Source organism: Rhodnius prolixus, unplaced genomic scaffold (assembly GCF_049639745.1).
Source record: "Rhodnius prolixus isolate KJV_2025 unplaced genomic scaffold, Rpr scaffold_2, whole genome shotgun sequence".
Taxonomy (NCBI): Eukaryota; Metazoa; Arthropoda; class Insecta; order Hemiptera; family Reduviidae; genus Rhodnius; species Rhodnius prolixus.
The window spans coordinates 42788045-42811294 of NW_027411592.1; the positions used below are offsets into that span (position 1 = coordinate 42788045).

General features: G+C 33.9%; 2 protein-coding genes across 7 annotated transcripts in view; both read right to left on the reverse strand.

Moving 5' to 3' along the window:
• Positions 1–23250, reverse strand: part of Nca (neurocalcin homolog) — a 430495-nt gene that overhangs the window by 17406 nt on the left and 389839 nt on the right. The gene's annotated exons all lie outside the window — the stretch shown is intronic.
• The window catches only part of LOC141449705 (neuronal calcium sensor 2), a 419318-nt gene that overhangs the window by 6420 nt on the left and 389648 nt on the right, over positions 1–23250 (reverse strand). The gene's annotated exons all lie outside the window — the stretch shown is intronic.

The window sequence follows — 23250 nt, forward strand, 5'->3', positions numbered from 1 at the left end:
AACAGCACTAAATGAAGCAGTGTAATAGAAAGATGAGTTTTCTCAAGAAAACAAGTAGGTCCTTCTTTTCTTTCTTAGACTTACTACTTGTCTAAGAAGCAAGGACAGATCTAGATCGATCAGTGTTATGTAGAGTTTGGATTTCGTTGACTGATTAGTTAGTTCTTAGATGCTTCAATGAGCCGAAATAACGATATTAGCAACTGATTTTCCACTGAAGATTTTATTACATGAGATGGGCTTAGATTGAGATCTAAGCTGCAACAATATTCAGGAGACAACCATCTGAACAGATTCACGAAAATACAATGGCCACGTCTCAAAGAAAAGTGTCCCTTTGTTTTGAAACTTTATTTAAAAAGGAATGCTGTAGAGCAAATATATATTATTTGCAACGCACAACCTGCATCATCTTAAGCGTAACAGATTAGAGGAGATTCTTAACTGTTCCATTGTATCATAGAGCTTAAAGCTAAAGTTTAACAAAAATCTCCTTAAAAACTTACAGTTTAAAATGTTAAGTATAAGGGTTGATTAAACGCCAAAAGGTACACAAATCATCAAGTACCCAACATTTCATTAATACTTCATTGATATTATTTAAGTAATTTTACCGCATTAATTTTCATTAATATTTTTTAAGAATTTATTAGATGTCACAAACCCTTATGCTGGCCATTTTTATTTACAAAATATTTGTTCAAGTAGCACACCATTTAACTTAGATTGACTGTAATATCTATTTATCTATAATAATCAAACTATTAATTACAGGTGAAAAAGAAAACGTTATAATAAAAAAATATGAGGCTAAAAAATTCATAAACTTTTTTAAAAATTGCTTACACCAACATACACCAATGATTTTATTTATTTATTTTTATTTTTAAATAAAAATCGTCGGTTTAAGTTCATTCTTCGATTAAAGTAATTGTTATTTTATGAAGTAGTCAAACGTTTGTAATAATAAGTAATAAATAATCTGGCTTTATCGCAAATAATATATTGGGTTGGCAACTAAGTGATTGTGGATTTTAAATAAGAAGGAAAATTCAAAATTTTTGCTTAAAAATATAACTTTATTCAATTAAGCATTTTTCGTTTTTGTCGATGACCTTTTGCCATATTTCAGGCAGTGTCATAATTCCATGTTCAGAAAACTTCCGATTTTTGCCAGCAAAAAAACGAATTAATTGTGACTTTACATCATCAGCATCATTAAAAATTTTACGATTTAAGGAGATCTGCATGGAACGAAATAAATGGTAATCTGAAGGCTCAAGGTCTGGGCTATATGGTGGATGTGACAACACATCCCAACCTAGTTCCAATAATCTTTGGTGGGTGACCAAAGATGTGTGGGGCTTTGCGTTATCATGCTGGAAAACAACACCCTTACGCTTTGCCAATTCTGGCCACTTTTCTTGAACTTCATCGCTCAGTTTGGCGAGTTGTTCAACGTAGACGCTTGAATTAATCGTTTGGTTTCTTGGTAAAAGCTACCGGACAGTTTTAATACAACCTTCGCTCTCTTGAAGTGAGTTGGCACCTTGTAGCGCTCTAAAATCTCTTTTAGAGCTCTTTTTAATAGCACTTCCTGACAAAATAATCCTGAGCTTAAGTTTTTAATAATTATTAATATATCCTTAAGCACAAAAATGTTTCTTCTATATTCTGTCGTTTTTCCTTCCCTGTAAGGTGCGTAAAATTTTAAGCTACTTGACTTTTCTATTTTGTAAGCCGATAACGAAATTCATAAATCGTATCATGCAGTATAACTGTTAGTTACTCAAAGTAAATGGTAAGAAAGTAACGAGAGTATGGTAGGGAAAACTGCAGTAGCTTTCTAGAGAATGGAATGCTTGCAGTTCTGCGAGAGAACTGGTGTTGTGTCAGTAGTCCGGGCACGTGGCTACGCGGTGTGGTCATCCTAATTGAACACCAACCGCCACACGGACCCGCAATTAACCATAACTTCTCTACCAGACACTAGAGGAAATTGACTCTGCTGAAAATAACCAGTACGCTTACCCTTCACTTCAACACCCACCTTTTTAAAATAAGAAGAATTTTCTTTCAGTTTTAAAGTTGAGTTGTTTCAAGTCTCTGGATCCAACCCTACAGGCTTTTCTAAGCTTTTTTGACATTTTAAAAAGTACTTTTAAATATTGTATAATTGCAATAATAAAAAAAATCTGAGTCCATGAAAATAATTTAAATTTGTTAAATGAGGATTAATAACGCTTTCCACACTGGTTTTGCATATTCCCAAAATGGATAAATCAATTACTTACTTTGATTAGAATTCAGTCAATAAGTGACAAGAAAAAATCTCAACACTATACTTAAAATTATTATTAAAAAACTTCTTCTTTTTTTTTTAAATTATTTTGTAATTTACAATCTGTATACATTGTATATAATCAGTAAATGTGAAGAGTACGATGAACTGGTGCGGGAGGAGAGCAGGAGGAGAGAAGCTACCCAGCGGTAGCACTCTCTATAGGAGAGAGGAGAGTGTGAGGAGGAGAATACGAGGAGGAGAGAGGAGAGGTAGGAGAATAATGGCGTTTAGGCCTTCAGCCTACAAGGAAGTCGCGGGGCCAATGGCGATTCAGTCGGCGAGGAGTATAAGGGATGTCAGAGGAAGCGAGAGACAGTACAAGAGAATTAGAGCTAGTCGAGAGAGTAGTGTGGAATTTTTGGGATTTAGTCTTGGCGAGTTGGTCTATGAAGGGAATGTTGAGGTCATTGTGAAGATTGAGGTTTGTCACGTAGAAAGGAGCGTCAGCTATCTGTCGGAGGAGTTTTGACTGAAATGTTTGTACTGCCCGTATGTTTACAGGTTTAGCTGAACCCTACAGCTCTAGTCCGTAAGTCCACATAGGTTTGAGAATAGTGTTGTATATTAAACGTTTCGAGTTCTATGGGCAATTTGGAGCGTCGTCTAAGTAGTGTGTAAAGTAGTTTCGCACGTTTTGTCATTGCTTGTCTTTTAAGTCTAAGGGTTCCACATGAATCGTTTGTCTATGTAGAGCCCAAGGTAGCGCACCAGATCTGTACAAGGAAGAGGATTGCAGTTGAAGAGGACAGGTGGACAGGAGCCCCGCCGGAGAGTAAACGTGACATGCTGGCATTTCTGGGTTCATTTTAATCCGCCACTTCTTTGGCCAGGATTCTATTTTATGTAAGTTTGTCTGTAACTTGTATGAAGCTGATGAAGGATGTGTACTTGTAGCTAATATCGTCTGCATATGTACAGAGTAGTGTAGAGGGTTGTACAGGTATGTCTGATGTGTATACTGTGTAAAAACTAAATAGAAACTTCAATATACAATTTGATAATCATTCACAGAACTCTGCGAATTTAATTCTTTTCATATTTCATAAATGTTGCTTGCTGTCCAGAAAGCTGATGACCAATTTGGATGCTCGTCCTCTGATGGAGCTAACGCCCAAGTCTCCTTTATGGATATCCACTTGCAAAAATCAATGAGTCACGTTTTTCTCAATTAGTATCGCATGTTCATTGGATTTCCTAGCGTTGATTAGAAATATTCTTCATGTTCCCACTTTTGCATTTATCACAACTAAATCATCTTTATGTCGAAATTATGCAGTCCTTGGAAATATCTGTCAAGCAAAAATGAAAATCATCCATCTCGCTTATCAGTGTATGAAACCTCAAGAAAATGTTTTTCGTTTTAATAAATGTATATATAACTAAAATAAGATATAAAAATGTATAAGGTTTAAACTCGTTTTGGCATTTTATACACCCGTCTACATGTTTTATCGCCTTGTACTTTAGAACGAACAGCTGAGAGAATGAGGTGGGAGGGAACTAAAACGTCTGTCGATAAAATTGTCATCCAAAGGGCGTTAGTGTCAAATATCACCGGCCAAATGGGTTGATTATATCAACCGTATCTGCTTTAAACTTCTTGCGCTGCCAATGAATTCCTACCGCGAATATCGCGTTTCTCAACCAGTTCACACTTTCTTCTGAAACGGAGTTATTAATCATTTTACCACATTTTTTTTTTGCCAGCGTATTGACTGCGATGGTCATTAGCGCCAGGTTGACGATAATCTCCGTGATCGGGATGTCACTAACGATTTCGCGAACATACATGACGTCTTCTTTGAAGCAGTCGGTGATACTGGCTGATCAGGAGTTTAAACTCTTGTTTGTACTTAGTACTTACTTCGCCACTTTAATGGTGATTGTTTGGCCGCAAACAAATGTAAACTCAATTTAATAATCAAAAAACTTGAAGAGTATTAAATTAATGAGGTGCTCGTTTTGAAGCAGTGTAGCAAATCATTTAAGACTCAATGCGAACCATCTAAGCGCATTCCGAGTGGCGCAGCGATTATCTTGTTGATTGCCACATTAAAAACAAAAGGCATAATCACGCTACCATAATCTCCTAATTAATATAGTAGAAGGGGGATAAGAAAATCTACCTTTATCTCACTTTTATGGAAATATATGAGATGAATGATTAATGACACTGAGATTATTGTAGTAACTCAAAAAAGTGTGAAGAAATTGAGTGCAGCCCAAACGATGTTCTTGCAGTGGAGATGATTATCTATCTCTCGCCCTATCGTAGGAAACTTTGCGAATGAAAATGTTCCAATCAAATCAGAACTGGACATACTTCCAATAACAATCAATCAACATCAATTTAATCAATAGTTTCCCCTTTTCTATTACTGAAATTCCTTAAATCTGATAAAAAAAGCAGACTGGACAACTCAATATTTTTAAGCTATCAACAGTTGCTATAATACAATGCTATAATGCATAATACAAGAAGTTATATTTTACCACATGCAAAAGAAAGGCTTTAACCTAATTTTTTGTTATTTCTTCGATTTATAAACCATATCAAACTAGGCTATCTTTTAATGTTAGCCATAATAAATTTAGGGTTAAAGCTAATATTTTGCCCACTCCGCTAGGTTACTTTATTTTATTATTGTAACCAAAATATTAAAATTCACAAAAGTGGTTAATTTAGAAGCAATAATTAGTTTACAATTTAACACAAACAGCCAGTGTGTAAGTAAGTGTATTTGTTGTGAGTCCTTTACACAACTTATAATTCCTTTAGGAGAACATGAAATAATTTTGCTGTGAAATGAGGAGTGTTTTTGTATGGGAAATTGTGTTGGGACGAAGGGATGCAATCATTAAAACTTTTACCCCTGGGTTGGGAATAAAGTTTCGTACATACTTCTAGAAGTGTGGATACACATGCACATGACCCTAATGTGCTGAAAATGGGTATGGTGGTATTAATGCCGACATGTTATGATGGCTTTTATTTTCCATTTATCAAAAGTCTCCATTTTATTTCTCTTTTTGTTTAAATTCTTCAATTTTAATTTATCTATGTCACCAGGCCTCTGGTCGAATTAAACTTGGTACTTGCTGCGATATTTCGTCACAGAAGTAATATTCAAAACATATGTAACGAAGGCGTCACTTTTTTTTTTAATTATTAATCAGGAATCTTCTATGCCAAATATTTAAAGAAGAATTGGACTCCTTAGGAGAGCAAATAGCTAAGTTGTTCTAAATGATCATAGTTGAGGAGAAGATATTTTAGTGAAATGTCTATTTAGATTTTTGAATGGTAACAAATGGCTGAATTTAATTTAATTTTACACCTTTTGTTCGTTCTACAGCTGATACCAACGTTAAGAGGAAGTATTATAAGAAAAAGGAATACATTACAAATTGAAAGAAAGGAGCAACTGCAACTTAACTAATCATTTAACAAATTAAGTTCTCTGTTACAACGCCTCAGCAAAAAGGAAGTACAAATCATATTTACTTTGTTTCCTAACAAAGGAATGTAAATGAGCAGATCTTGATGGAGAATAAACAGGACAAGAAATTAGCAGATGATACAGATCCTCCAGTTCTTGCAGGCTACACGGGGTCAACCGTCTCCGACGGCAGTTTATACAGTAGTATTACTAGTAGGATTACTTCTGGAGAACCGAAGAATAAGAACCTTACGCGGCATTATTTATTTTTAATTTATAAAAAACCATTTTGTAGAAAACCTAGTTTAACTGAGGCAAAAACTTTAAGAATTTAAAATTTAGATGGCTGGATAAATAAATTTGAGGTTGTTGGTCCTTAAAAAGAAAAGAAAAGTGGACTATTAATTATTAAAATTGGACTCAATTATTTTAAACATGTCCAGCGCTAGAAGACAGCAACTGAGCTTCCCAGTTGAATTTAATATTGGTATACTTATACTGTTCACATACTTTCTGAAATCACACAGAGCGATACCTGTTTGTTATTTACCTGTAGTTACACCAAATTTGTTATTAATGATTAATTTTATTATTTTGTTCTTTAATAGGACTCCTAATTTAATCTCTAATGAAAGCCCAAGTAAGAGAAAACATTACTCTGAAAGTAGACTTTCACTGTTTGTCACACATTACTCAATTAATCACGCATTATTACTCAATTCTAAGCCGCACGATATCTTGAGACAAAATTAAGAGTGGATAGTACAGAGATGAGGGACTATGAAGTGGTTTTGAAGACGTAGATTTGTATGTGGGAGATCCACTGAAGTTCGAATCCTAAAGTATGCGATTACTACCAAAAAAACTGTTGAATTAAGAAACATTTTCGATTTACATTATTTAGTTGAGGATACAATTTTGAATAAATATTTATTGATTATGTTCTCAATCAATTATTACACATTTATCGTAATTTTTTTTCAATTTTGTTTCCTGTATATTATCTGCACAGAAATGGATAACTCTTTAGTGGCATATGCAAGCTCGTCCAATTTATCTCTGATTCTATCTGGAGTCCCGAAGAATAGGAACCTTCCAGGGTGTTATTTATTTGTAATTTATGCAAAACAATATTTCTTAAGTAGTGAAATATTTGTAAATTACTTTTAGCTGACCAACGCATAAGGTTGACCATTATCCTGTTTTAGTTTCCTCAATTCCCAGAAGGATCCAGTGCCGCAATCACCGGACCACTTTCAGCTCATGCGAGTCTCGGTCGTCTCGCCTACTTTCTTTCTGGCGACATTCCAATAAGTTTCTTGGCAGGCTCATCAGCTAATCTTTTAACGTAGCCGTAAAACAAATGCTTCCACGCCTCGATGATATTTGCTTTCCACCAGGAGCCTTAATTCGAAGTTTACGAATGAGATTGGAACCAACATATCGTTGCCTTGCGATGTTTAAGAGTAGTGTGACCCCTAAAGAGATTGTTGTTTACATTATATACTTAACAAGTATAACTTTTTTTTCTAACTATTCTCAAACTCACAAATTTTCTGCGAACTGCAAATGGTTGAGTTATAGTTAATTATTATTACTTTATAATGAATCTGCCAATACCCTCTCTCAGAAGGCACCTCAAGCCAATTTCCGGGAAAATGTTTCTCGTAAAAGTTGTAGATTTATTTGCTTGTAATCAATTTACAAAGTTCAAATAAAATCGGAGAAGCTGTTTGCAAGAAACAACGGAAAATTCTATAGGTAAAGTGGCTGTCAACTTAAGAAGAAATTTTCATCAAGTTTGGAAATTCAGTCCCGAATTTGAGGTTAAAAGTCAATTCAGTAAATACGTTCTATTCAAAAGACATGTAATCATACGAACTAATCCTCAAGAGATACAATGATTTTTAAATTAAAATTAATTAAATTAAACTCAATAAAGAATAATTAAATTATTACACAAATTTATTATAAAGCTTTCTAACGAATTATTATATCACACTTTTATTAATTTCATTTAAAAAGTTGGGAAAAAAATTAAAAATTTACCAAATAAATTCTATATAATAATGCAAATTAATTGCAGAAACTAGTAATATGCTTAAAAAAAAGTAAATTTAAAAAAAAACACCTTAAACAAACCACAAAAAACAAAGTTTGTATCCGAGAAACATAATGCTGTAGGAGTTAAGTGTAGAATTATGGTAAAGAGGTGTGGAAGATTATCAAGATATTGTCAGCCAATCAGAAAGACGTTCAGCGGCCATACTTGGTACAGATGGGCACTTAATGCGTATTGGCTGATTTTCCCTTTCCATCCATCACACACAGATTCTACTGTGAGCTCCTATACCATTATGTTCTACTGACGGGAATTTTTGCCAATTACATAATTATCTTTGGATATTATTGTTTTTTACAAATTATTCGTTCCAAAATATTTCATTTTGTCCTTTAAATACAATAGCCCAGTCAAATTAAGTAAAAAAGGGGAGATAATAAGCTATAATCTTGCATAAATCTTTATTTTGGCATTGAATAGGTTTGCTCAAAAATCTCATACAATCACGTGTACGCGTCACTGGAAATCACGTGTTCAAAAGTCACTAAACTCGTTTTTTTTTTGTACATATCTTGTTTAGTTTGCTTTAAACGCCATTTAAGGTCTCTACAAAAATAGAGTTGTAGAGCTTAAAGTTCTCTACAAATTTGGTTCTATGGAATTTTTCATACCATCAACCGTTCTTGAGATAGAGTGGGAGCCATTTTGCCTTATGTAGAGTAACGTTAGGTCTACTGTCTAATTCAGTCTGTACACTGTACGTTTTTACAAAAATTATAAAAATACTATAATTACTAGCTGTACCCGGCCACGCGATGCTGTGGCTCAATTTAGTTAAATGGAACTACCTTGGACGACTCAAGAGTTAAGGCTATATCATTTTGGGATCGAATTGCTGACAGCATCAATCTAATCTAGAAACGTTTTACCAGTTCTCTTGGCGCATCTAAGAGGAATATTTTTCCAATCCTGCGGTCGACCTTGCATTATTTCATCACAAATGTCTTTTTGCTCAAGCGTTAGCTTAGGAATATTTGTATGATGCATGAATTCGATTTGGATGTGGCGTTTAGCACGTGTCATTAATGCATACATCCCCGTGTCGGTCGTTATTCAATAAATTAAGAGCATTACATGCGGAAAGTGGCTTTGTAACGCCGTTGAAAATTCACATTTATCAACAGCATGGGAAAAAAGAAGCAATTCATCTTGATTGGGATGCACGGTGCACAGCCTGTCTATCATAGTTTCTTTAAATATGCCAGGTTTGTGATGTACGTGCAAGAATCCTACCGACGACATTGAACTTTGAATTTGAATCGATAGTAACCTGTTTCTTTCACTTGTCAAATATTTCTGTTATCATATTCATGGAAACTATGTGTAAAATCCAATGTAATCTTCACAAAAAAAGGGGCAAATCTTACCTTTACAATAAAAGATGTCAGAATTGAAGTATAAAAGTACCAGAAATGCTTGTAGACCTAAAGGAACGTCGGATCTGGAGAATGTAGACCAGCATCCAGTGTGGAATGTTTGGAATGCTATACACAGAAATAATAACCGCTGCTTCTTGCTGAACATAAGAAATTATCTTCAAAATTATGTTTACGATTCTCTGTCTCTCGTAAAACTTGTATTAAACTAAAATCACTTCTGATGATTCTTTTTCAAATTAACTAAAACAGAAATTGTTAAACAATCCTGTATTCTGAACAATAAAAACATAAAATCCAAAAATCTAATCATATTTGAGAAAAATATGCATCTTTGTTAGGGGATCGGATTACGTAGTTCAGTGGAACGACGCTGCTTTCGTAAACCGTAAGGCTCAAAGAGAGCTACTCTTAGAATTTCCCTTCGATGGACATCTTTATAGCTTATCCAGTAGTGAATAGTTTTGTTTTTTGGGTGAAGTAGGTATTGGAATTGTTGTTTTAAAGTTAGGGATGACTGTATGGATATTTGAGCAATATGGTTTTTCGAAGGCAGAGCAAATGTAGCAACAAGGTTGCTGACGGAAGCAAAAAACCAGATTAGTAAGTGATCAAGGAAGGTAGAGGGTTTAAAGAGAGATTTAACTAACAATTTGAAACCGATTTGTATGGCTTAGGTTTTAGAAACATCAAATTTAAACATAAAATGATCAGCCCAAAGCTTGTTGCGATTTTAGGCCATCTGGAATTTTTAAAAACGCATCTTGTAGGTCTGGAATGGAACGGAGAAATTAATCTGAAATAGCGTAGAGTTGATATTGACAATTCTAAACTGTAGGATTATCGTATTCACTCTTTTTCTCGTTCACACACCCCACCGTACCAACAGTTCTGCGAAAATTCACATATGGTAAGTTGGTGAAGATTGCTGGTGGATGAACGAGGCTAAAGGCTGTATTACAAGAAATTATAGCGAAGGGAATGCTGGAACATCCTTTTGAAGACGATCACTGAACTGTACCCTAATCGGTTTAGCTGTCGGTCTGTGAACAACCCTCTGCACCGACCTCCAGTTCGCAACCAGCGTCCCTTCAACACGTGCTGTTCTTACCCTTCGCCAAGAGAAAAACTAGCATTAGTTGAAATTTTCTTTTTCTTCTTTGTTCATTTTTAAATTAAATAAAAATTAATTTTTAAAAGCACACTTTTACTTCATCCGCGGATTACATACTTCAAGCTTCAATTCGGTGATTTAATTATTTCCAGACGGTTGCCCTAAGGCACACAGGAGCTAGGCCACAGATGAGCTCCTATCATATCCAATAGGAACTCATTAAATTCTAATATTTAATCTTCACACTGGTTTCCTTGAACCTTCCATTCTCTCTACCATCTTTTCAAACCCGTCAGTGAGGTTTACAAGATCACCCCTTCGCCCAAAGATCTGCATTGCAAAAACATTAAGAAAAGAAATGTGCCAAACATTCTGTTGACTACTCAATCTTACACTATTCTAATCTTATTTCAAGCTTCAACAAATTACTATGATTCTGTAATTTAAGATTTGATTACACTTTGTTCCTTGCCCATGTCCTTTGACCCTTTACACAAACTTTTTAACATAAAAACAAAAAATCACAAGTCCAGCTCTTTCAAGATCCTAAATGCAATTCTCCCAGAGAAAAGTAGCAATTATTTATGAGCGAATCATTCTTAATATTAAAATGCGATTTTGAAGAAGGGTTTTTCTCTTCAGAGGTGTCAAGAGGTTGGGGCGGATGAAAGCCTCAAACGAGAGGGTCGTTGACAAACTCGGCATTTATTTTTACTTGAAAAATAGAAATTGAAGATCGTAAAGAAGAGAAAAAACTTACGGTATTGCTGCAGTTTTAATTAAGTTCTGGAGTAGTGGTAAATTAAGATTGCTTCTTAAGTATCATTAAAGAGTAATGAGCAGAGTCATTATCTACATAATATAATTACGAACTGAATAAGTTAAGAAAATTGCAAATTCTAAGAAAAGTGCAATTTTACTAGGAACATTCTGAGTTCTTTTTTTTTTGCAAAATCTTTGCCATCACCTTTTATTTTTCTCTGATAGTTGATAGTTTATAAACTATTTACCTGTGTTTTACATCAAACGGTTAGGGTTAGAAAGACAGCAATGTACAAACTGAATTGATAGTTCAACAGTTTTTGTGAAACATTAAAAAAAGAAAATATAAATGGGCGAGAACATAATACAAGAAGAAGTTAGTAATCTAAGCAGATGAAATATAGATGGGAAAAACAAAAGAAAAATAGAAAAAGAAAGAAATATTTTACACATTTGAGCGCTAGTGCATGTAATGGCTCCCTAAAGACCGATTTAGCTCGAAATCGATAAAGATACTTCGATGTAAGGGGTAACGTTAAGGCACACATTATTGTAATTCTCCCTCTTGATGGTACTGTATTCTTCAATATAATCACATATTTACAGAGCAGGTAAATGCTATTACATTATCTAATGATAACTTCATTACATAAATTCTTTTGCATTAAAAATGTTCAACATTTAATGGATATAATGTCTCTCGGTTAAAATTCTTGCTTGATAAAGTCGGAGACAGCAATGGTTAAAGATTCAGTAGTCTTCAATCATACTTCTTGAAACTAGTAGGGTTTTATTTAACTTTTAAATGAACTTTCATTTCTGTTTGTCTAACCGGTTTCTTCGATTCGTAAGAACCGATTCCAAGTCTGGAGTTTAATTTCAATTAAATTAAACTACAGGATGAAGTAATTCTTAAAAAACCAGAATTACATCTTGGTTTGCAAATCTTCAAACAGCAGAGAAATAATAAACTAAAAGCTACAGCCCTTATAATAATTCGATTCTTTAAAATATATGTAAATTTTTTTAATTTCAAAATTTTTTGGAAGTTGGTGCTGCTGGAAATATTCATTAAATCAATTAGCTCTCATGGAGCTCTTCCCTCTCTGTGGTCCCAGTTTCATTAACTAAATAGCTTTTTCTTTCTCACGGAGTCTGCAGTCTAAAATTATGTTTTCCTGATCAAAATTTATGACCAACAGACTTATAGAGATTTATAGAGAGACTTTTATAGAGAGTAAAACATTGTTTTCCTTGATTTCTGCAATAAATAAAAAATTATGAATACTTTATCAGGTTGGTTTGATCTGCAAGCAGGAAAAGATCAGAGTGGTAAAAATGAGGTATAAAAATCGCTCATGTTAAAAAAGCGGACCAATGGAAGGGGCACTTTAAGCGGTTTTTGAAACCCACTGTGAATTTCTCAAGCGTGCTAAGCCTTTCTAGCAAAATGTCAACTGCACGCTGAAGAGGAGCTGAAGCTGTAAAATGAAAAATGATAAGGCCCTAGTACTATACAACCTTTGCGCTGAATTTGCAGTCCTGGACTAACCAAAATTTAGATCAGCATTTTGGCAAATGAACAGTGAGATTATCATAAAAAATTTGAACAATACGAATCCAGAAATTATAGGGGATATAATAACTGTTCTTTCAGCATTTTACCAAATACAGTCGAACATTCTCTTTCTTGGATCGCAACTCTAGGACTTAGGTTGGTACCTAGGGGGTCCATAGCGGCAAACGACCAGAATTAAGAATGATACTTGATAGAGCAGGGAATTTTAGGTAAACACCACCTTTTATCTGAAATCGGCATTTGGTCACTTGTAGCAGTCACTAGTTAAAAAAGGTTACAGTGTTTGTAACCGTTGTTTGTAATGGATGCAAACCGTTGAGTCTTCAGCAATACACAAGGAGCGTGGAAAAGTTATTAAAGAACAAAATATTTAAGAAGTTTTGCTGGCCAGAATTATTTACCCCAGCTTCAAGAGCCCTTGGTATCTCTGCACAGAAAATAAATGGAGACTCAGATTTTTTAAATTTTTTTTCTAGTGCAATGGAAGAGTAGAAATAAAGTTCAGCTATTAATAGAAAATGGGACGAGGTGCGACATCAATGAGAGTTGAGTAAAACAGGCGATAGCTCTTTCCTCGGCTGGATGTCAGGGCTTCATTGTTCTTACAGAGCGATATACAGCAATAGCAACAAACAGAATTCAATGGCAGCCATTCAAGTATACCCTGGCCAAACTGTAGGGTTACAGGCACCGCCCTCTTGCGGATAGTAATCGTGAAATTTAGGGGCACATAATACGAATGACTAAAATTAATTTCCCACAATGTGCCCATGCATTCACTGGAGTCTATTTACATGGAGCCCATATATGATGTTCAGTATGTTTATCTTTATAATAATAAAACTATTTACGTGATGAGCTCGTCGAATAATAGCACTGCCGTTTTCAAATATTTATCTAAAATTTATAACCTCCTGCACAACAACAAGTCACTGCTGCTAAATGAATATTTACATTGTTCTGATTTCCCGTGAAACTGTATCAAACAAATCCTCTTCCGTTAACAACCCAATCCTCGCCGGAATACAACTGTTCGTTCAATTATTGTGCTCAACAATCATTTTACAGAGTAGGAACAAAGTAAAAATAATGTAATTAGTTAAAACTGTAACAGTATGTTTGCTATTCGCTTCACTGTAACAGTTCATTTAATTTACAACTTTTTTACTTTACTATTGATTTCTCTATTTACTGTATTGACGAGATTTTCTCTTCCCAACAGCCTCTGCAGCTCAGTAACAGGTGATAGCCAGTATTTTCTGTAACGAGAGTACATTCTTTTCTGGCTGCCATTGAGAAGTATTTATCTTAAAGAGATAAGATTAGTTTAATGAAAGCAAGACTCAAAAAAATGAAAGATAAGAATAGGAGAGTAAAGATTAAGATATAATCTTCAATTCAAACTTAAGTATTACGTGTCAGTGATTGTCCAACTTGAGACATTAGACCTTTCAAGGAATTAATTTCAAGGGGGCCCAGAAAAGTAACTAAAAATGAGTGGCCACAGTAAATGCCTACGGGATCACAAAATACTTGAAAATAAACGAACTCGAAGAAACCCATAATTGGGAATGTCTTCCAGCCGATAAAAAAAACATTGAAACTGTAGCAATACGATCCCAGAACATCTTTTAGATTCACAACATTCCTTCCAATTACGATTTAAAAGAAGCCCCAAGATTTTGGATCTGTATCGAAAGAAAATAGATTATTTTTTTTATTCTTATTTAGGGAGAAACGTTTTTACTTTAAGTTTCCGAGTGGCTGGAAACTGGCTTACAATCAAAACGCAAAATTTACTACGGGATAATAAAGCTGAGAGTTTTCTTCCTTCATTAGTGGTAGAGCTTTGGATAATTCTACTTCTGAAATGCAAGCTGATACATCTATACAGCGGAGCTAATTGCTATTTTAACGGCTTTAAAATATATTTATTCGTTGTCGGAGAAAAAATATACCATTATTAGTGACAGCCAGAGTGCGTTGTGTAAATTATCACATATACACAACCAGTCTGCAGGAATGAATCACATTATCGCAGAGATTGTAGAAACTATTGCCATTTTTAAAGAGAAGGGAGTCTGCATTAATTTTTTGTGGGTAAGAGGTCATTGTGGTATAAAAGAGAATGAAATTGTTGATACACTTGCAAAGAAAGCCACCAATAGTGGGGAAATGGCTAATTATAAATTACCACACACCGATATCAAGCGTATAATTGCAAAAGCAGCACTACAAAAATGGCAGACAGATTACAATAATGGTGATAAAGGTAGATTCTATAAAACTATGGCAGATCAGTTACCTAGACAACCATGGTTTAAGGGAACTGGCACTAATAAATGGGTTGTTACGACAATAAGCAGGCTGAGAGCGAACCACGCGGTGTGCGGATCGTATCTACACAGGATCAACAAAAGGTCCTCTCCTCTTTGCGTAGATTGCAATGAGGAGGAAGATTTCAAACATGTAATAATGATATGTCCACGTTATGTGGTAGAAAGGAAACGAATGTTTGACGATATATACAGGTATTTAGATGCACCATTTCGCTACGAAGACATTATATTCTCCACCAACAGTTATGTGCTTAAGTCGATAGCAGAGCTAGCAATGAAATATGAATGTATTTAGAAGCTATAGCCGAATTAGAATGAATGGAACAAAATGCTTAGAGAAGGATTACGTGATTTTAATTTTGGTTAAGCGAGAAGGATGGCAGGAGCACAGAGTGCTGCTCCATCCATTAGCAGTAGTTTATGTAAATAGCGGTATATAGTAGAATGATGAATGTGTGAAGCGAATGTATTTGTAGGTAAGAACGGAGAGTAAGTGATATTCTAGTGATAAGCACCTAGACGATGCTGGCTGTATGGCGGAAGCCAATGCCAAAAAAAAAAACAAAAAAAAAAAGTCCAGACCCTGCTCCACCGCAATATCGCTTATTCCGAACTTAAAAAGCAAATAAAAACTTTTGCTGGATCTTAACAGAATAATTACACAATGTAGTAACAACGTTATCACCACCATCCTGCCACCAACCTTGAACAGAAGTATTTAGTAGACACTTTGCTGACCTAATTTCAAGAGCTATGGAATTAGCAGTCATTACACTCCCAACCCTACAACCTTAGAAAGAGAGGGGGGGAAAAAAGGAGAAGCTTTTAGAACAATACTTAACAGAGGCAGGCTCTCAAGAATGTAGTAAAACTAGGATTCCTAGTGAAATGGTGCAGAAAGATAAATGCTGGGCGAATAGAAGATCTGTTAAAAAAGTATTGATCTGCGCGAGTGACGGGCGGGAAATCAATAAATGGAAACCGGATGCTGAAATGTTCTTCTATAATGAAAGGTAAAAAATGAGGAAATTGCGAATGAATAAGATAGCTCAGAATTTTACCTTGAAATAAAAATTTTTAGTATAAATTTACTTTTTCATTTTATTCGCTCGCAAGCAATTATTTTTAATAGAAAACAAAGAAAAGATACAAAATTAAATAGAATATTTTTAAAGGAAGGAAAATAAATTTTTCTCTCAGAGCTTCCATGTTTGCTTGCCGATTGCATTCTGTTCAAAATTTCATTAAATTTTATCTTTCGATTATTTTTTATTTATTTATTAATTTAAGGCGCATCAACATGTGACGTCATTGGCGCCTGGAGCTTTTTCCAGTGCACTGCCGAGCTCCGTTAAAGACAATAGTGTCCATCACCATTTCCATTGGGAAGAGAAAATCTAACGGCTAGCAGCTGGATTCAAACCTGGCATCTCCGCATTTGAACCCAGTATACGCTTCTAATTCAGCTAATACTTCTCTTAGTTTTATTATTACTACATATTCTTGTAATATTTCATTGCCTAATGGCGGCCAAAATTGAAAGCTTTCTGTAGATGTCAACGAGACATAAACTTGCACATAGAAGACCAACTATTGCACGGACAACCTCACAATTTACAAGTTCAATTGCTGCTCTCAACGAATGAGCTCTCGGCGACATGTATACTCATATTTCGATTGGATACCTTTAAAGACAAATTGAATCTAATTTGGACACTTTCAGTCTACTTCTAAATTAATCAACAGAATAAAAAAATTGTTTTATTGATAGATGAAATAAAATTTATTGCGGTCATTTTATCTTTCGTAGCAAATTTTCAAAATCTGAGACCAGAGTTATTTATTTATTTATTTTTTTAAATTAATATTTCTAATTCTTCAAAGTAATGTATCACAATTCAATAGTTCAAGAGATTTTAACACTCTCAAAGCGTCGGTATCAAAACTAGGATCAAAAAGGAGGCCATGGATAGATAAAGGTTAAGAACAACTGTTCTAGATGTTCTGAAAACAATTTTTTTTGAAAGTTAGCTCATCTATTTCATAATAGATATCTAAGACAGTTGATAAATGTTAAGAACAATATTACTCAATAGATGCGAAATATTAATAATCAATAAAAGCTTTTAAAATATTTGATCTATAATTATGTCCGTCTATATTATAGACAGTCATATAGACTCTATAAGATAGATTATTTACTTTGGTAAGAGAAGTTTCTTATTTTATACAATAGTTACTTTATATTCGGCAATAAATTACTTAAGATATCGTTTGTTACTTAAGAAAGTTTTGTTTTATTAGGAATCCTACGCTAACTTCTCTCCAAAAGGAAGTCTTCATACGTGCAGTGAAAAATAAATAAATGTACAACCACAAGCAGAAGATGTTTTGCTTTAGAGTTTATAATAACTCTACGCTCCACAAACTAAGTGTTGGTCCATCTTACAGCAACCTCACGGACAAACTAATCCGAGAACAATATCAGTGGGAATTAGAATTAAACAAGTAAAGATATGAACAAAAAAACCGAGATTATTAATAAAAGAGAAGTATGGTTGTCGAACTGCTTTCGAGTTAATGCTACCTTCTATGACTGTGATAATGTTAGACTGAACTTTACGAGTGTTATTCAAGTTATTCATTAATTTTTTAATTCAATTACTACACGGTTGGGTTAGGTTTTGTGAAAATAATTGTTATCGAATTTTAAGAAATTATGCTATAAAAAACAGTAAACCAAATTTAGACTTTGTAAACAAGTTTAGTTTTAAGAACTTCGTGACTTTACCACGCCTTATTTTTGCTAAAACTTGTGAATACTGTACCGTCATTAATATTGAACCACTCAGTTAATAAATATAACCTCAAGTATTTGAATTGGAAAACAATTACGAGTTTTGCAGTCAATGATACAATGTCAAGATCACTTTTTATGATTGTTTACATCCATTAAATTTGAATTATCATCTTATTAGTTACGTTCGTAAAATGATTTTCAGTAATCTGGACATCTTAGAATTTGTAACCGAAATATCCTAGTACTAGTTTATTACAATTTTAAGCTAGAGGAGTCTCTGACTGACCTTTGGACTATTCCATGCAGTCAATAAAGAAACTGGCCAGTGCAGTTGCAACATTTAACAACCTTTGTGGGTACCTAAATTTACTTTGCCCTCCTTATCTACATACATTTCATGTAATTTTAATTTTTTACTAACTATTTTAGGGTTAAAGTTTATTTACTTTTCATCTGAGACACCCATTAGACTAGTTTCTTTGGAGCTTGCTAAGACTACCGTTCTCTGATAGCTTCGGCTGACTGGCGTCCAGAAACAGGTTTTGTTCCTCGACAGCAGAGTCAAAAAAGGTTCCGCCTCTCATCTAGCTGGTGAATTATGATATTATGTATCATTTTTATTCGAACCATAAAATTTACAGGGTTTTCTATAAAGCGTAAAACGTTTTAATAATCAATTTCGGACAATGACAATTCGTCCTGACAATGACCCATTGTTACAAATCTATAATAATTGAGGTTTACAATCTATTGGTAATTGATTAGAAAGTAAATAGATTTGGAAATTCTTAATGAATACTTATTTGTAAAGTTGATATTTATTAAAAGTTGATATTTTTTACTCAGAGATTAATTCAACGCAGAGGAAGCCTTTATTACAAAGCCCTGCTTAAAGTGTAGAAGTTTCTATTGTAACCTCTTTTCTGCCCTCTCCTTTCAAGGCTTCCTGAAAAGAGAAAGAAGAGATCTGCAGCCTTTCTCTCGCCCTTACAATTACTACTTATTCAAATTCTATTCCAGTCAATAAAGTCTTGAATCCAATTAAAAGACTGAACTAGTTTGAAAGAAAGTTTTAGTAAAAAGTTGATGATAAAAGAAAAAAGTAACTTGGACTACACCTGAATTAGTTGGTGATCAATATGTTGTGAGTTGTATATCTCCTACTAGTACACATTAATATGTATAATGAGCCGTTCAATGCGTAAACTGAATAACTCCAATTTTTGAAATATCTTAAATTTAAGTGTCAAAGTGCTTGATTGAGTAAAAAGCTTTTTATATTTATAATAAATTTCCTAAATAATAAAAATTAACACTATTAAACGATGAAAATATTTTGGCCATTGAATAATAAATAATTTATTTTAGAAGCCATTTTGATTAACTCCGTGCTCTAATGTAAATCGTTGCAATAATTCAACTCAAATTCAGTAGCAAGCGCTGAATCAAAACGGTAAATTTATTTGCATTTATATTATAAACGGAATTAAAAAAAGTGTACTTTATTTCAACGCATTTCTCCACTTTCTGTTTTATGGAGTTAATCGAGATGTGCAATGATCGGCTCCTACATCGCACAGCCTGCCAGGTCCGCTATAGGTTCTCACTTCTTCGGTTTTTTTCTGGAGGTGGCCACATCAGCACTTTCTTCGGCCTTCTTTCATCATTCACACTCCCACGTGGCCGCACCATAATATATTCCTTTCTTCTACATGCCTGATGATATCCTTTTTAGTGCTGTACTCTTGGCAGACTGGATGTTTTAAAATTATCACCAATCTCAGCTTTTAACTTGTTCTTAGTAAAAAATATTAAGCGAAATCTCCGCACTGTTACGTATTAATAAGGAATTAAATAATATAATGAAAACATTTTGGGACGCATTTGAGAGATCAACAACTTCATTGAATTAGTTTGCCAGAGTTTTCTCCATTCCAATGATTTTATTTATTCTTGTTGTACTAACTACATACAACTTGACAATTCTTTCCAGACTCTCTTCTAAAGTGTCACCATTTCACTGGCTCCTCATCTAGATGACATTAGTAGGAATCAATTTTTGTACTGAATTTCTTAATTCAAAGAATATCGGCTCACCATATATACTACTTTACTACACAGAATTTCCCGTATTTCATGAAGATCTTCCCACTAAAATACTTCTACGATTTTATTCGAATTTTGTACAGTGAAATCAAAAACTTCTACTGTATCAGTTCACCCGAATATTAGATTGAGGGTAACTTAGAGAAGTGATTATTTCTAAAGTTAGATTCCTTATAAAGCGATAAGAATAAATTCAACTCAAACATTCGAACATTAATTCAAACTTAGGAACTAAACATATTTCAGTATTAAAAATTAAAATGATTTATTAAAAAATGTCTATAATTCCAAGTGGATATTGATACTTGTATACAGCTTGCACCAATCAAGGCCATTCAAATAAAGAATAATCTCACTTTTCTTGAGTTTTCTATTTCCCAAGTACTGTACCCTGAACTCCTGTTAAATCGGACATTCCCCAATGAAATGGATGATATCTTCCACCTCTCCAAGATTACAATGAGAATAATAGTGTCTATTTTCATCCCTGTTTACACTAAAATTTAAATCTTACGGAGAGTATAAGGAACTACAGAGAAATGTCGGCATTTGTTTAAAAAAGTATTTATAATGTTTTAATTTAAATGTTTCTACAAAAAATCGGTTTAAAGAAGGTGGCGCTAGTGAGCCATAGGTTTAAGTTACATCTTGAAATAGTGGCCAATAAGCGAACCAAATGCATACCTTTGAGGAAAACACAATATTAATATATTCTATTTTATTAAATAAGACCTATCAACATTGCAAAAGCAATTCATGTACAATACCTCTTCCAACAAACCTTTCCTGCACCTAAATCGGTAGGCAGTGACATCTGGACAGTTACATGAACCGACCAGAAGATCATAAGCCTTTTTTATGTTTTCAAGTAATGAGTTCATATTTTGCATAAATAACACTTTGGAAACACAATCGTAGAATACAATTGGTGGACACTCCCTTCGGCTTTCATCTTTTAATGAACCCATATGAAATAAATTAGTTAATAGAGTGTGAATATTAATGAGGAATAATGAAGCAAGAAGAACAATAGTAGAATATATGTTGTGCTAGGGTGGGGTATGAGGGGCAAGTGATAGTGAATGGAACAGCGGTGGAGAGGAGGTGCAAGGAAAGGTCACAGACCCTCTGATCAATAAGTGGTCGCCGTTCTGAACAGAGCTCACTGCAGCAGCTTTGTGTGTATGTGAATGTGTGCTGTTACTACACATATAAGCAGCCCATGTGTCTCAGCACAACATTCACTAAGCAATAACAAAGGTACCACCTCGCAATGACGGCGATTCATTTTGTGAGTCGCAATGTTAATAATACAGACAACTAAATTCTTACAACTGTCAGTAATACATATATTAATGCAATCCAATAAAGTCCACCACATTACTACGCCATTCTGGAATCAACAGATTGTTCTACTTTAGTTACTAAATCTTAAAATGGAACAATTTTGAGCTACCAAACCAAAGACTCCTTCCATCTCTCTTTAGGCATGGTCCAACTATCTCACAATCTCTTTAGTAGAACTAAATAAAAAGTTGACTTTTATTTATTCGATTTTTTATTTTTTTGATAAGAAATGGATAGTTAAGGCTAATATTTAAAATATAGACCATCTACAGTAAATCATCAAGTTCTCCATCTTCAGCAAATTGTTGGATTTCTTCTCTGGACTTCTCTAGTTTAGGAGGGCAAGAATTCTTGAAATATTGATGAGGGAATTATACCCGTAAATATTATGTATAGGATAAAACTTAACTCAACAAAAGTACTTAAATTGATTTAGGACAGTAAGTTCTGTCTGTAATGAAGCTTGTCGCCGGCCATCAATACTTCACGAAATGATGTCCTTGGAGGAGCAGCCACCAACTCACAAAAATGCACACAATAAGTTAAATTACATTCTCAGATATCTTACACCACTAAAGTAGAACTGCAGCTTCCATCAATTTCTGCAGTAAAATTAATATTAACGCATTTAGTGTCTCAAGTTTCAAATTCTATAACATTCAATTTCGAACTTCATAATTCAAATTATAAAACATTCTTAAGGCTTCTTCTTGCAAATTGGCAGTTTGTATCAATTTGAGTTACGCTGCTTTGTTCCGCCTTATTACGGATACAGAGCTACGCATCAGTGCCAAATCGGCAATAAAGCTTTCTTTTTTCCTCAAAGAAATTACACAAAACAACGACATTTTGCAGCGTGGGTCGGTTTTTGGAATTTATACCCTGATTTTTTAAATATCTTTCTTTCCTAACTTAACCTGGACAATCCACATGACAGGGTACAGTTTTGCTATTGTTACTGATTATTTAAATGAGAATTTTATCATTTGTAGGAGAAAACTACAAAAATTGTTAATATTTGGTGTTGAAATCACGCTTTTTGGTGGTTTTTGACGATTAGTCCTTATTCATCTGTCTTATCGGATAGTTTTAATTATGTTATTTTTTTTTTTTCTACATTTACTCTTATTTTGAACTGGTCCATCATTATTACTGTTTGTTTTCTACAAAAATATCCACCAGTCTAAAATATAATAATAATAATGTTTATAGTTCAAACTTTACATCTTTTAACAATTAGTTTTTACACAGTTAATAGTATAATCAAAAAACGCCAAAATATGAATAGAAAATGAAAGTCTCGACACACAAATTGTTTTCCGAAACGATAATTATGAAAGACTTTAATTTAATAAATTAACAGAACAATACAGCCAGATGTTAACTGGTGTTGAAGCACCAAACCAAACTCTATGGAGAGCAGGAATGAACAGTCAATCGGGTCAATGTAGAAAATATATGAAATTCTATTCTGAACTCTAAACATCCTGGAAAAAATATGGTAGCTGATGCTAAATGATTAGGTGTGACCATGGCTAATTCTCTTTAATGTAATACTAGCTGACAAAAGCGGAACATACTGTGTAGCATCAGTTCTATGCAGCCTGACAAAATGAAAACAAGCTGCAGCACCATTTTGTGACAATGAGTGATGTTGCAACAATACACCTAGTTGCACCAAGTGGATACGTGGCTTTAGAAAAAAAATTGATGCTCATTTGAACTTGAACCTGTTGATTTTAATTTTCAAATTCTAATATACAATTACAAAATTAGTATTTCAAATTATAAGAGGTTCTAAAGGCATCTATCCACTTGTTGCAAAGTAGCGTTTTGTATTTTGAGTGTGCTTTACACTCATCCGCATTGAGATGATAAAAACTGTGAACTGCTGCAGTTTGTCTACCTGCAGTGCATATTA